The 12,124-nt window shown below is 48.5% G+C and overlaps 1 protein-coding gene across 5 annotated transcripts in view; it reads left to right on the top strand.

The window, feature by feature from the left end:
- The window catches only part of nfia (nuclear factor I/A), a 150,466-nt gene that overhangs the window by 66,666 nt on the left and 71,676 nt on the right, over nucleotides 1-12,124 (top strand). The gene's annotated exons all lie outside the window — the stretch shown is intronic.

Raw genomic sequence — 12,124 nt, 5'->3', positions numbered from 1 at the left:
CAAAACATAACCTGACCAGACACCAGCACAGGGTGGATGGATGGGTGAGCGGATTGATATATAGATATCATTTTTAATACGTGGTTCGAGATGGCATTTGGAGGTAGTGAGCCTGAGTCCTGACAGGAAGTGAGATCACCTGAGATAAACTGAAGCTGACCCCCCCCCCCCCCCGTAGGACAAACAAGCATAGAACGTCCTGCTGATGGACAGGGTTTCCAGAGGATGACAGCAGGAGTCGACCGCTCAATGGCCTCACACACACACTTTCTCTCACACACACTCTCTGACACACACACTGTCACACACACTCTCCCTGTGCTGCTGCCCCCCCCCCTTCCCAGCCCGCTCTGCAGCTTCCTGCTAATTAAATTCCTGCGCTGTCCATTAGACGGATAGACTGAGCGGGACTGCTGACTCGACACAGGTAGGGCAGCTCTTCGCCATAATGGCTCGAAGAGCTCGAGTGCCCGAGCAATTCATTTGGCCACCCCGTTTTACACATCCCTGGGTCACCGCAGACTTTCAAGGGTGCGGAGGGGGGATAAGCTAATACTGTCAAATGCTTTAATTCTAAATCGGACACTTGGCGAGGCTGTGTCCTCTAAAATGGACGACATGCTCTTTCTAAAAAAAAACCAAAAAAAAAACCACCCACCCTGTGCTCTGCTGCAGGACCCCACTCGTCTACTTCCTGCCCGTCTCCGTGGGTGATGGTGGGTGTGTTCTAGGGCTGCACGATTTTGCATAAAATGAGAATCACGATTTTTTGGCTTAGAATTGAGATCACGATTCTCTCACGATTTTCTTTTCCAGTATAAATATTTATTGCACTTATTAACTGCACATCAACTTCGTAACAGTTGAGACTGAACATAAAAACAATAAATAAACATAAAAACAACAAATGTCTCACGTTTTGTTGTTGCCGCAAAATGTGCTGCTTGAAATTCCGTCTCCACCGTTGCTCGACACTGCGTGTATAGAGCAGGTAGTGCAACAATAGAAAAATAGTAGCGGGACGGCACCGTGTAGCGTTTGTCTAGGGTGTTGATCATTTTCCTAAATCCCTCGTTTTGCACAGTGTTGATGGGAGCCATATCTTTGGTCAGGTGATAAGTGATAGCCTCCGTAATTTCTTTGTGCCTGCGGGAGTTCGACGGGTATAGGGAAGCGCTGTATAAGGTTCCCGTTATTGATGTTTGGGTGGTTGACCGGGACGGATTTTCTCCTGTCACTTTCTCGTCATCCCTGACGTGCTCTCCGTTGTTTTTTCCCTGCTAATTTTAGCATCACACGGCACAGCTTCTGTATCACGTGGTATAAGGCTCCGCCCTTGTCATTTGTTAAGCAGGAAGAGTGAGCGCTTGTTTTCATGCAGAGTACGTCCCGGATCAAAATGCGGTACAATCGTCGTCTTTTTTTTTTCTTTTTCTTTTTTTTAAAAATCGTTGTCATTTGGAAATGAGATTGCACATAAGTATGAATCGAGATCGCGATTTTCTAATGATTAATCGTGCAGCCCTAGTGTGTTCCACCCGTGGTTCAGCCTCAGCAAGTCCTTACACCTGAATGTATAACGGGTCATTTCAGGCCGCGCCTCTGTCACGGCAAGCTCAGGTGTGATGAGGGAGAGGCGGTCTGTGTTGGTCACTTTGGTCTGACCAAATCAGAGTGAAACCTGTCAAAACATACAGACATAGAGCAAGAAACGGTCTGATTCAGACACGCTCTCACAGGTGTGCTGAAGGTGACCTGTTCTTCTCATGGCGATGACCCACGAGGGTCCGTGTGGGTCCTCCAGGGTCTGCGTGACTTGCAGGATATTTGAGTGCGTTTGCAGAGCAGCTGTTTGATTGTCAGGGTTTTTTACCTTCAGTAGAGCCCGTCACCTCGTAGTGCTCACACGGAATATTTGATTTTAGATTTTGATTTTAACTTACTTTTGCAGCTTCAAAACCACGACTGAGGCAGGTTTAAGAAACAAAACGAAAACCTGTAACGGAAAATAACAAATCAGAGTGAACATGAGAAATCTGTTCAGTCAGGGACCAAAGACTCAAAATTGAGTGCCGCAGCTGCTGCTGCTCCTCCCTCGGTCAGCGTATTTGTTCAGCGCTTTTGCTTAATTTCTCTAAATGTTCCCCAAATACCCTGAACTACTCTGAACCCCACTGAAAACTGCAGGTACCACTGCTAACGAGGTGCACTGAGCACTTCACCTGTTTCCCAAAGCGTCTGTGGTGATGCGGGGATGATGATGATGACGACGGTCTCTGGACTGATTTGATGGTTTTGTCAGCAAACAGAAAGAGCAGCCGCTGGGTCCGCAGCAGAGCTCCACGATGATGGGCTGAGAGCTGGAAAGCGTGCAGAGGTGAAGCCGGCTGAGTTTATTTCTGCTTTATGAGCCATTTAATTACATTCGGGCTGATACTCCAGCCCAATGTGAGCGGACGCATAAATAAAAAAGATATCATGCAGTCAGTGTTGCCGATCTCTCGCTAACCCTCTCCTCGGTGGAAGCATCCAGCTCCCAGCATTGACACACGCAGCTACTTGATTTCATTAGGAGCAGCGTTTAGGTGTGCATGTTTAATCTGAATGAGAAGAGTTTGGGGGATTTATGGAGCATCCGGCTCCTCACGGGCATGCCGGATTAAGTTTGAGCTCCGATACTTTGAGGAAAAGCTGCACACGGCCGATTTATTGGATTTGTTTGGAATAAAAGTGGATTTAAAGGATTGTGGATCTGGTCGTGTAGGTGGATGTGCAGCTCTGCCTCACTTGCTGTTTCTCTTCTCCTGTCTGTCCTCCACTGTAACTTCACACCTCCCTCCCCGGGGGGGTGGGGTCAGGCCTGTATGCAAGACACAGCAAGTACTATTTAGGAAGTGACAGCTAATAAACAATGAAGAATTTACGTGAGCGCTGCAGGACGGACGTGCGGGGGTGGGGGGCTGCTGACTGGACGCTCTGATGTCTCCGTCACACCAAGCGGAGCAGGTTTACGGTCTCATCCTCATGCTCTGCTCGCCTGCGAGTCGCTCCACAAACGACCCTTTAGAGCTCAGCGAATCACGGAGCGGCCAGTGGGGGAGGGTGACGTCCTCCTGCAGCATCAGACCCGCTCGGCTCTCCTTTAGACTGTGTCAGCTTCCTCCTCCATCCTCTGTAAACTCTGCATGTGCATCGTCTTCTTTGTCCTCTAGGAATTTGTTCGGCCACAACCTCCAAACAGACCAAGGAGATGTGACGGCCACTCGCTCTGAGCACTTGTTGCTCAAGTCTGCAGAACCACCATTCCTCCCCACACATCTGATCCACACACCCCTGATGTGCTCCTAGTGTAGGCGCCGATCATTCATGCACATTTCATGAACAAAAAATCTTAATCTAGTATAAAGTTTGACCAAAACTGACAAACTTCCTGCTCTGAGCCTTTCAGGAAGACTTCATCCAAAACACTTTAATAAATGTTTAACCTGCTGATTCCTGAATTTTTCCTTTTTCCATTCACTTGAACACGGTTGTCGGTCATCTTGCTCTCGTGCCGATTTGTGTCCATGAGAGTTGTTTCAGGTGTAAAGGGTGTAGAGGAATACGTGTGGAGGCTGGAGGAGGAGGTGGTGTCAGTCTTTCACACCAGACAGCACCGTTCCATTAAACCTTCACTTTTATTTCTTGAACTCCAGGTTTAGGTCCGGTCTGCACATTCTCTGCAGCTTCACGCCAGGATGGAAGATGCTGTAAAGCAGCTTGTGTGGCTGTGATTCTGACGGAGATGTTTCACTACAATTGAGGACTTAGAAAGAAAAACGAAATATAAAATAGAAGATCTTCTGTTTTAGCCTTCGTGCGGAGTGATGTGAGGCAGACTCGAACATCAGAGCTGCATCGCACAATCAAGCTTTAAAAACATTTCATCTTCTAAATGTAACTACGAATCCCACACCGCACTGCTGCAAGAACCCTGCAGCTCAGTAAAGGTTGCTGGGGATCATGGGTCGCATAGTTTATTGCTTATTGGTGCATTTATTGATGATCAGCGTGCACTATCAGGGATTGGTTGTTTTTCGCAGCAGCCCTCTTGTTGAAATTAGAAAAAACAACAATGACGTCCCACCTCTTCTTCCTCATTAGCATGTCAATCATCTTTCTTCATCATCTTCATCACAGCATCAGAAAAGCACACAGAGGCATGCTGGAAGGAGGAGACAGATTAGGAAAGGGCGAAGGAATAATGGGAGGACTGTGAGATGGAGGGGAGGAGGAAGGTGTGAGGAAACGGGATGAGGAGTGAGGCGGAGGAGTGCAGCTGCCTCCTCATTCCCACACTCTGTCTTCCTCCGGGCTCGTTTGTTCTGCTCCAGACTTCATTCACTTTTCGCCTAATTAACATCTCATCTGCATAACTTGTTGCTGCCCCCCCCTCCTCCACTCTCTCTGAAACAATGGCCGCCAGACCAGAGAGAGACTTAATCCTGAGCGCCTCTCCGGGCCAGATAAAAGCGATCTGTGCTGTGGAGCCACTCGCCTTTCTCCCTGCCAATTAAAACTCCTCTCGGCGGTGGCAGAGGCACCGGCAGAGCCTTCAGACCCTGATGTGTGAGCAGCGCTCAGCTCCCTGACCTCAGCGTCTTCCCCGTATGTTCAGTAAAGTGTTTACCTGCGGTGGGGCTGGCCTGCGCACTTCCTGTGGAGATCCCGCAGGTTTTGGAGGATCTCTGAAGGGGTAGGAGGTCGTGTGAATGCAGAAGTGGGAGTGGAGAAGGCTTTTGTTTTCCTCTTATTCAGTCCCCCCCGCTCCTAAACCCTGCAGTGGATTTATGAGTCCAAACAGCAGAAGAAATGCGGTTCGGCTCTGTGAGCCCGCCGAAGGTGAGCGGACAGTCGGCAGTGCGTGGGGGCGGGGCGCAGGAACATTTCCAGGTCTCAGAGTCTCCTGGAGATGTGAGCCAGATGTTGCAGCGGCAGGGTTTGGATGGCGAGCTGTCACAACCCCTGCCTCCACGCCACCCACACACACACACACACACACACACACACACACACACACACACACACACACACACACACACACACACACACACACACGACCAAAGCTGCACACTGGCCTCAAGGTCAGCAGCAACAGACACGGACATGCACACGCTCGCTCCACTTTAATAAACAGGCACACGGGGGTCTGGAAACCTCTCTCCTCCTGATGAAACGGCCAAGCTGCTTGGATGGATGAATTTGGACAAACGAGAACAAATCGGCACGGCGGCTCCAATATTTTATTGTTTGTGCTGTCGCTGAGGCTTTGGTCAGAGTGCAGCACCTCTAAAATCAGAATGATACAGCATATATACTCGACCCTCACAGGGCTCGCTACATCTCTGATCCTCAGAGTTCGACAGACTTCAGTAAATCAGATACTTATCTCTCCCAACCAATCACAGAAAGTAAAAAAACACTTCTCAACAAAGGCTTTGGCCACAAACTGTATATAAAAGATGGCAAGAGACACAGTTACATCCCCCCCTCTGCACATCTGGAGTCCCAGCATTAGTGACCATATTTCCGGGTGTGTGGAGTTGAAGAGCAGACTTTCAGCGACTCTGCTGGTCACACACTCCGCTGTTACTTTCACCCAGCAGGCTGTGTGGTTCCTGCCCCATGTGGGGGAATCATGTTCTTTAGTTTTGGTTTTCATTGTGATCTTTTCCTGCTTAGGTCAGGAAATGATGCTCAAATAAACCTGAGCGTTTGTAAGAGAACCGTCCTGAAGACGAGCTTCTCACAGCCACGACAGCCATGTTAGGTTAATGGCACTAGATGAAGCTCTGTATGGATGTCTGTGCACTGATTGGTCAGTGAGGACTTCTGTTCACATGATCACAAAATGTTGCAGTAATGTTGTGTGTGCGTCGTGAGCCGGCTGTAAGCATTTCTTGATGCTGGTGACGATTCATTGAACAAACAACAAGAGCCGATTTTAAAGTGGATGAAATAAAGGAGTTTATATAATATTCAATATTCAGCAAAAAGAGACGTGGGCTTTGTGCTTCAGTGAACTGTTTGAGTTCAGGTGTCGTTACTACGGCTGGGTATTGTATTGACTCAGTCAGAAATATTAGTTCTGATCATTCATCAGTACATATCCATATTTTTATATTTATGTATAAAAACAAAGCTGACACTCGTCAGAGGTGTGAGCATCACAGCAGGTGCCTTTGTGTCAAAGTAACTGAGGATAAAACACAGAAAAACGTGAAGGAGGTTTTCCGGTCCTGACTTTTTATAGCAGATAGTCCCTAAAGTTATTCTGCAATAGATCAAAAACTGAAGAAAACCATGAATCAAAAGATGAACATTACCTGATGCTGCTGTTGTGAAGCAGAGCAAAGCTACAGAGGTTTTATTAGAGACGCAGCTTAGCAATCATTTGTAAAAGTTTACATTTCTTCAGTATTGAATAGCAGAAATGAGGCTTTCCTGTCGGAGACCGACAGCACTGAACACAACAGTAGACTGGTGCGTAATAAGCAGTGAATAATGCAGAAAACAGAGGTTTATGATGGCAAACTGGTCTCTGAACACTGTGCAGGAAGTGTGATTTTATCGTGGTGGAAGCAAAACAGCCAAAGTAAGAGGAAATTGATGACGGTGTTTATCAAACGTGAAGCGTAGTTTGGATCTTCTTTTGCTGCTGGTTCATTGAATTTTGGTCAAAGTGACGAAACCTGCATCTTCAGAATCCGTGAGATGTCGGCTTTCAGCATCGACGACATGTCTGTGTGCGGGCCAGGTTGGGTGACCAACCCGCGCTCTGTTTAGAGAGTCTGCTTACCTGCTCTCATTTGCTGTTTTAGCTGTTTGGTGGTTGTTGAAATAGTTGTGTGAGCTTTAAGCTGAGATTATGGTGTTTCTGGTAAAATACATTTATGTTTAAAAATCGATTCAGGATAGAATCAATCACTTTATTCAAACTAAAATTGATTTTTTTTAAACCCACGCCTAGTCGTTACTGCGTGGAGAGCTGAGCTGACCGTGATGGAGCCTGTTTGCTTGCTGTGGTTGTTTCTGAGTTGATTTTAAGAATAGCGCAGAAACCGTTTCAGATCTGCCTCCTTTGAGTCCGCTTGTGATGTTGGCGCTCTGAAACGTGGAGTCGTGAGCCGCAGTGGGGTCACGGCGGTTTCTGGCGGTTTCTCCGGTGAGACGAGGGTTTGAGCTTTTCTCCCCTCCTCACATGTGGAGGTGAAGTTTGACTCTGTGCTCTCCTGCAGGAGAGAGCGTTTCCTCCCTGCAGGAGCACCGGGCTGCAGCTCTTTATGTTTTATGTATATTCAACGTTTCCTGACTCAGACCAAGCTTCCTCTGCAGAGGCAGCACCCAGACTCAGCCCACTGCTTTCTGTGGAGCTCCTCTTCATCGAGCCTCCTCCTCCTCCTGTCCCCTCTCCTCTGGGGTGATTCAGCAGTTGGGGGGAGAGGGGTTGTTGTTGTAGGAGGGAGACAGAGGAGGGTGGAGGGGTCCAGGGAGGAGAAAGTGATATTTCTATTTTGTGGGCCGGTCCTGAGCTGAGATGACAGGCTGAGGGGTGTGTTATTACCCCAGCAGCCTCCTCCTCCCCGTCCTCCCTCCGCAGTGAGGGGGAGGCGGGGAGGAGGATAATTTGTGTGGCGGTATCCGAGCTGCTCTCTCCTGACCCGAGGAATAACTCACAGCAGCAGCAGCCACAGTTTGTTTTCTGCGTGAGGAGAAACTCCAGCTCTGCTCTCCCGCCCTGCGCCTCCTCCCTCCTCTCCTCTCACTTACTGTCTACCCTCTCCTCTCTTTAATGTCTCCTCCCTCACTTCCTCCTCGCCTCCTCTCTCCTCCTGTGTCAGCAGCTCCTCTGTTAGCAGCAGTATTCAGCCTCCAAGGGCTTTTGGGGGAGACGGGCTTTAAGATGCCACCGGAGCAATTAGCCGCAGGCTCTATTAAAGTCCCCTCCTCCCCCTGCTCCCCCTTCACACCCTGCACTTAAATCACACTGCCAGCCCTCCTTAAGGTGGTCCGACTCCCTCCTCCGTCCCGTCTGTGTGCTGTTTCCCTCCTGGAGCAGGACGGGAAGCTTCCTACAGACTTGAGCCGCCCTACTCTGCCGGCCTGCCCGCGGCGTATTGATTGTAAAAGTAATCAAAAGTATTGGCTCCTCCTCCAAACCGTGTGTGTGTGTGTGTGTCTGCGCGCGTGCATGCATGCGTGTGCACGCGTGTGTGTTTGTGCTGCAGTATCACCGCTCTGCTGCCTGCTGATCAATGAGACGACTGAGCAGACGTGTAATGTGAATTCATGTATTCAGTTATCAGAAGAGAGTCACTGCATTGATCTGCGCACACACGCACACACACAGACACACAGTGGGATGTCCTGTATGGCACTCGTGGCGATGATCTCACAGCGTGGGCGTTTCTCTGGTCTCGAACGTTTTCTGTTTGAAGCTCTGAGTGTGTCATTGATGATGGGCCACACATGGGTCATACAGAACTGATCGACTCAATCAATTGAAGGTGGCAAAAGCTGCGTCCTCCCCATTTAAAGTCAGCATGGTTCTGCACATGCTCCGTCTGTACTGTGGCGCTGCTCACAGATGCGTGGATGGTTCCTCTTCCTGCGGTCTGCACAGATTTCTACTCGCAGAAACCTCAGAGGTCATTGTCTGTGTCAGCATTGCCCTCAGGGAGCCAGAGATTCGGAAATGGTCACAGCTCTGTCATGGTCCCAGGTTAAAATCCTGGTTCCACCTGCTCGTTGTTCTCCGTGACATTTATTGGACGTTTCTATCGCCATGACATCAGAACGCAGCTCTAGTTTGAACCTAAAACTGGGCAGTAGCGGCGAGGACGTGTCTCTGCACAGACCTGTAGTCAGGTGAGCGGAGGCGCCATTGACATCTAATTCCTGTCAGGAGTACGTTGCTGTCCTCACGATAGCTGGACGCTTCGTCTGGCACAATGATGTGGTCAGTGGATGTAGACGGAAGACAGAAAATTGTTCCGTCTGTGACATGGCTCTCAGTGAGGCGTGTTTGAGTAACAAGGACACAGCGCCATCTCTCCAGCTGACGTCTACAGGGGCCCCGCCATTTAAGGCGGAATTACTAATGTTGCTTTAAATGAAGATGTAAACGTGAAGTTGCGTGGGATGTTTAAAATTTTTAAATTCGACCTTTTGTGTTGTTAGCGTAGCTCCGTCAGCTGGGCGGGTGAAGCTCTGTTACTTGGGTGAAGGTGCACTCACCAGGCGTAAAGCCTTCCACCCTTCCCGCCACAGGTCTGCTGCTCACACCCGATTAATCTTCAGTGTAGTTCATCCATCCATCTCGTCCTTCCCCTCGCTGCTCCACCCAGCCAAACAAGATTGAGACATATTTTTACAGATAGCCTCATTGTAAATAAGTTAATTGGACTCATTAAGCATCCTGAGAGGCAGCGTGCCATGCAGAGGAGAGATGACGTGGCACACAGGTTGCGACCTCAGCAGGGGAGAGGTGGAGATAATGGATCTGAGAGGTTTCTGCTTTAAAGATTACTGCTTTTGCTTTTGTTCTCACTGTGGGGTTAATAAAGTTTTAAGTCGTAAAATAAAAAAATAAAGTCAAACAACCAGAATTTTTCTCCAGATTTACACGATGACTCGAGATCCGGTTCAGATGTCGTGTAACTGACCAGTAAACGAATAAATGTGACGTTTTATCACTGAGTGTCTTAAATTCTCAGAAAATACAAAAGGGTTTGGTCTGTCAGTGGATTCTGGATAACTATCACACTGCTAATGTGCTAATGTGACCTGTGCGTGAGGCTTAGATTAGAAAGACGTAAACTGCTGATTTTAGAGGGAGGACCAGGAGGGAGAGGAGCCATTCTTCATCACTAACAGCCCGACAACAACGGAGCAGATCTTCCTCCAACTTCTCCATTATCCCTAATAATAGTCAATCATCTCCCTCCCTTTCTCTCCCCCGCTGCGTCCCTCCCTTGCTCCACCTCGCCACATGATATTTAATCCGTCATCTTTGTTTTCAGCGCACACAGAGCAAGCTGTTGCTGGCAAGGCCTGTTAGGGCTCGGGCCCATCTGGAGAGCGGGCGCAGCCTTTTCTTTTAGTCTGTGTGTGTGCTTGTGTTGTTGTTGTTGTTTGTGGACGCTGCGCCGCATGTGATGCGTTCACTCCTTTTGTCCTCAGCGGGCCCGGCGGGCGCGGCTGCGGGACGCCGCAGCAGCGCATCCAGGAAATAAATGGACTGTCAGGAAACTGAGCCGAGGATCCACAGACCCGATTTTAACTCTCCTCATTCACACCATTGGCAGCTCCTTATACGCCGACTGCTCAGAGGACAGAAGCAGTGGCTGCTGGGAAAAGAAGAGAAATGGTTATCGTCTTCAGACCGCAGATTAGAGACCAGATAATCCAGCTGCTTTAACGTGGATAGCCACCTGCAGTTTCAGTTTCAAGACCTCAGTGCACTGTTAGCATGTTATCATGCAGCAGACATTATGGTAGCATTGTGATCAGAAATGTTTGTGACCTTATAAATGTGAAGTAGCGTGCTTTGAATTTCATGTTTCAACAGAACCACAGACACTCTGCAGGTCTGATGGCCTTTGCTGCTCAGGTTCTATGTCTACGTGAATTTGATGGTAATCTTCGCAAAGAAGTCTGTAGATGAGGCGATGATAGAACTAATAATCACAGGTCGACGCGCTCGGGATGGTCACATCACAAATTGGTCAGATCTCAGTGCCAGCCGACATCTGCTGGTTGTCTTCTTCTTAAAGTTAAACTTTCTGCTGCTGCAAGCCACTTTACAACCCTCCTCTAGCAAAGCTCAGAGGGCGTAACAGAGCAGTGTGGCACATTAAACTCACTGCAGGTGAAATAATGAGCTTCTTTTGAATACGCTGGTTCAGACTGAGCTGCTGAGGTCACACACCCTCAGTGTAACCAGGAGCTCGCGCTCACTCACGTCGTCTCTGACAATAGACTGAGGTGCGTTCAGCTCCTAAAGAAGTCGCAGCCATGTTTCCTCTCAGATGGAAGACGATTGGATGTCTGTCATCCCACCCCCACCTGTAATTAGTTTGATGTGTTAACGGCTGTCATCCTCACCGTCACGTAAATTAAACACACACCTCCCCTGTCTACACACACACACATACGCTCAAGCTGTCTGGCGGTGACGGGCAGCTCTGAGCTGATTACGTCTTCGGTTTTTGTTGTTATTGATTGAGGAATAGGAACCAAAGTGATTGCAACTCCATAATCACTTCAAGCTTTCAATTAAAAACCAGAAAAACCCCACGTCTGTCCGAGAGCTGCTAATCAGTGTGTGTGTAACCTGGCTGTAATTGGCCCTGCAGTCTTCCTCTGCCTCATCACAGCCGTCCGCAGCGGTCCCACCTCAAAAACAAACAGTGGCTCACTCAGTTTGAACTCTGTGGATTTAAAATTCATTAAATCCTGAAATCAATTTTAAATATAAATGTATTTTACCAGAAAAGTGATTAAAGAGCCGAAAAACTGAGTCCACACAGATACGTAAACGCGGAAACACAAAGCATGGATCGTTCACTCAACGACCCGTACACGGACACGGATACCGTCACGGATTGACAACATCAGACACACCCATCGAGTCCCTGAAACAATGGCTACACATGAATCTTGTGACCCCGCCCACTTTTTCAGACCTGAAAAAAAACACATTATGGTGTGTGTGTTTGTTTCTTTCAGGCCATCTGTGTTCAGTCACTTTAAATTCTTGAAACATGCAGACCCCCAACGCGCGCGCACACACACACACACACACACACACACACACTCACAGGACGATATCCTATCAGCACATGTGCTTGAAACTTTCACTGTGTGTGTGTGCGTGTGTATGTGTGTGTGATAGTGCTGGCGCCGTATGAAGTGAGACCCTCCGGCTGCTGCCTCTCCTGCTGTGTTCTGAAACTTTAGAGGCATACATGACCACTCACTCACTCACTCACACACACACAGCACATGTTGCAGTGCAGATATACTGCAGGTAGTTACTGTAAGGACGCTGATGTGTAAATTCAATCATTGGTCAGATTACAGC

Source organism: Rhamphochromis longiceps, linkage group LG23 (genome assembly GCF_057381845.1).
Source record: "Rhamphochromis longiceps isolate RC_006_pf linkage group LG23, R_longiceps_female_GT1.1, whole genome shotgun sequence".
Classification (NCBI taxonomy): Eukaryota; Metazoa; Chordata; class Actinopteri; order Cichliformes; family Cichlidae; genus Rhamphochromis; species Rhamphochromis longiceps.
This window is presented reverse-complemented; position numbering and strand designations above follow the sequence as displayed.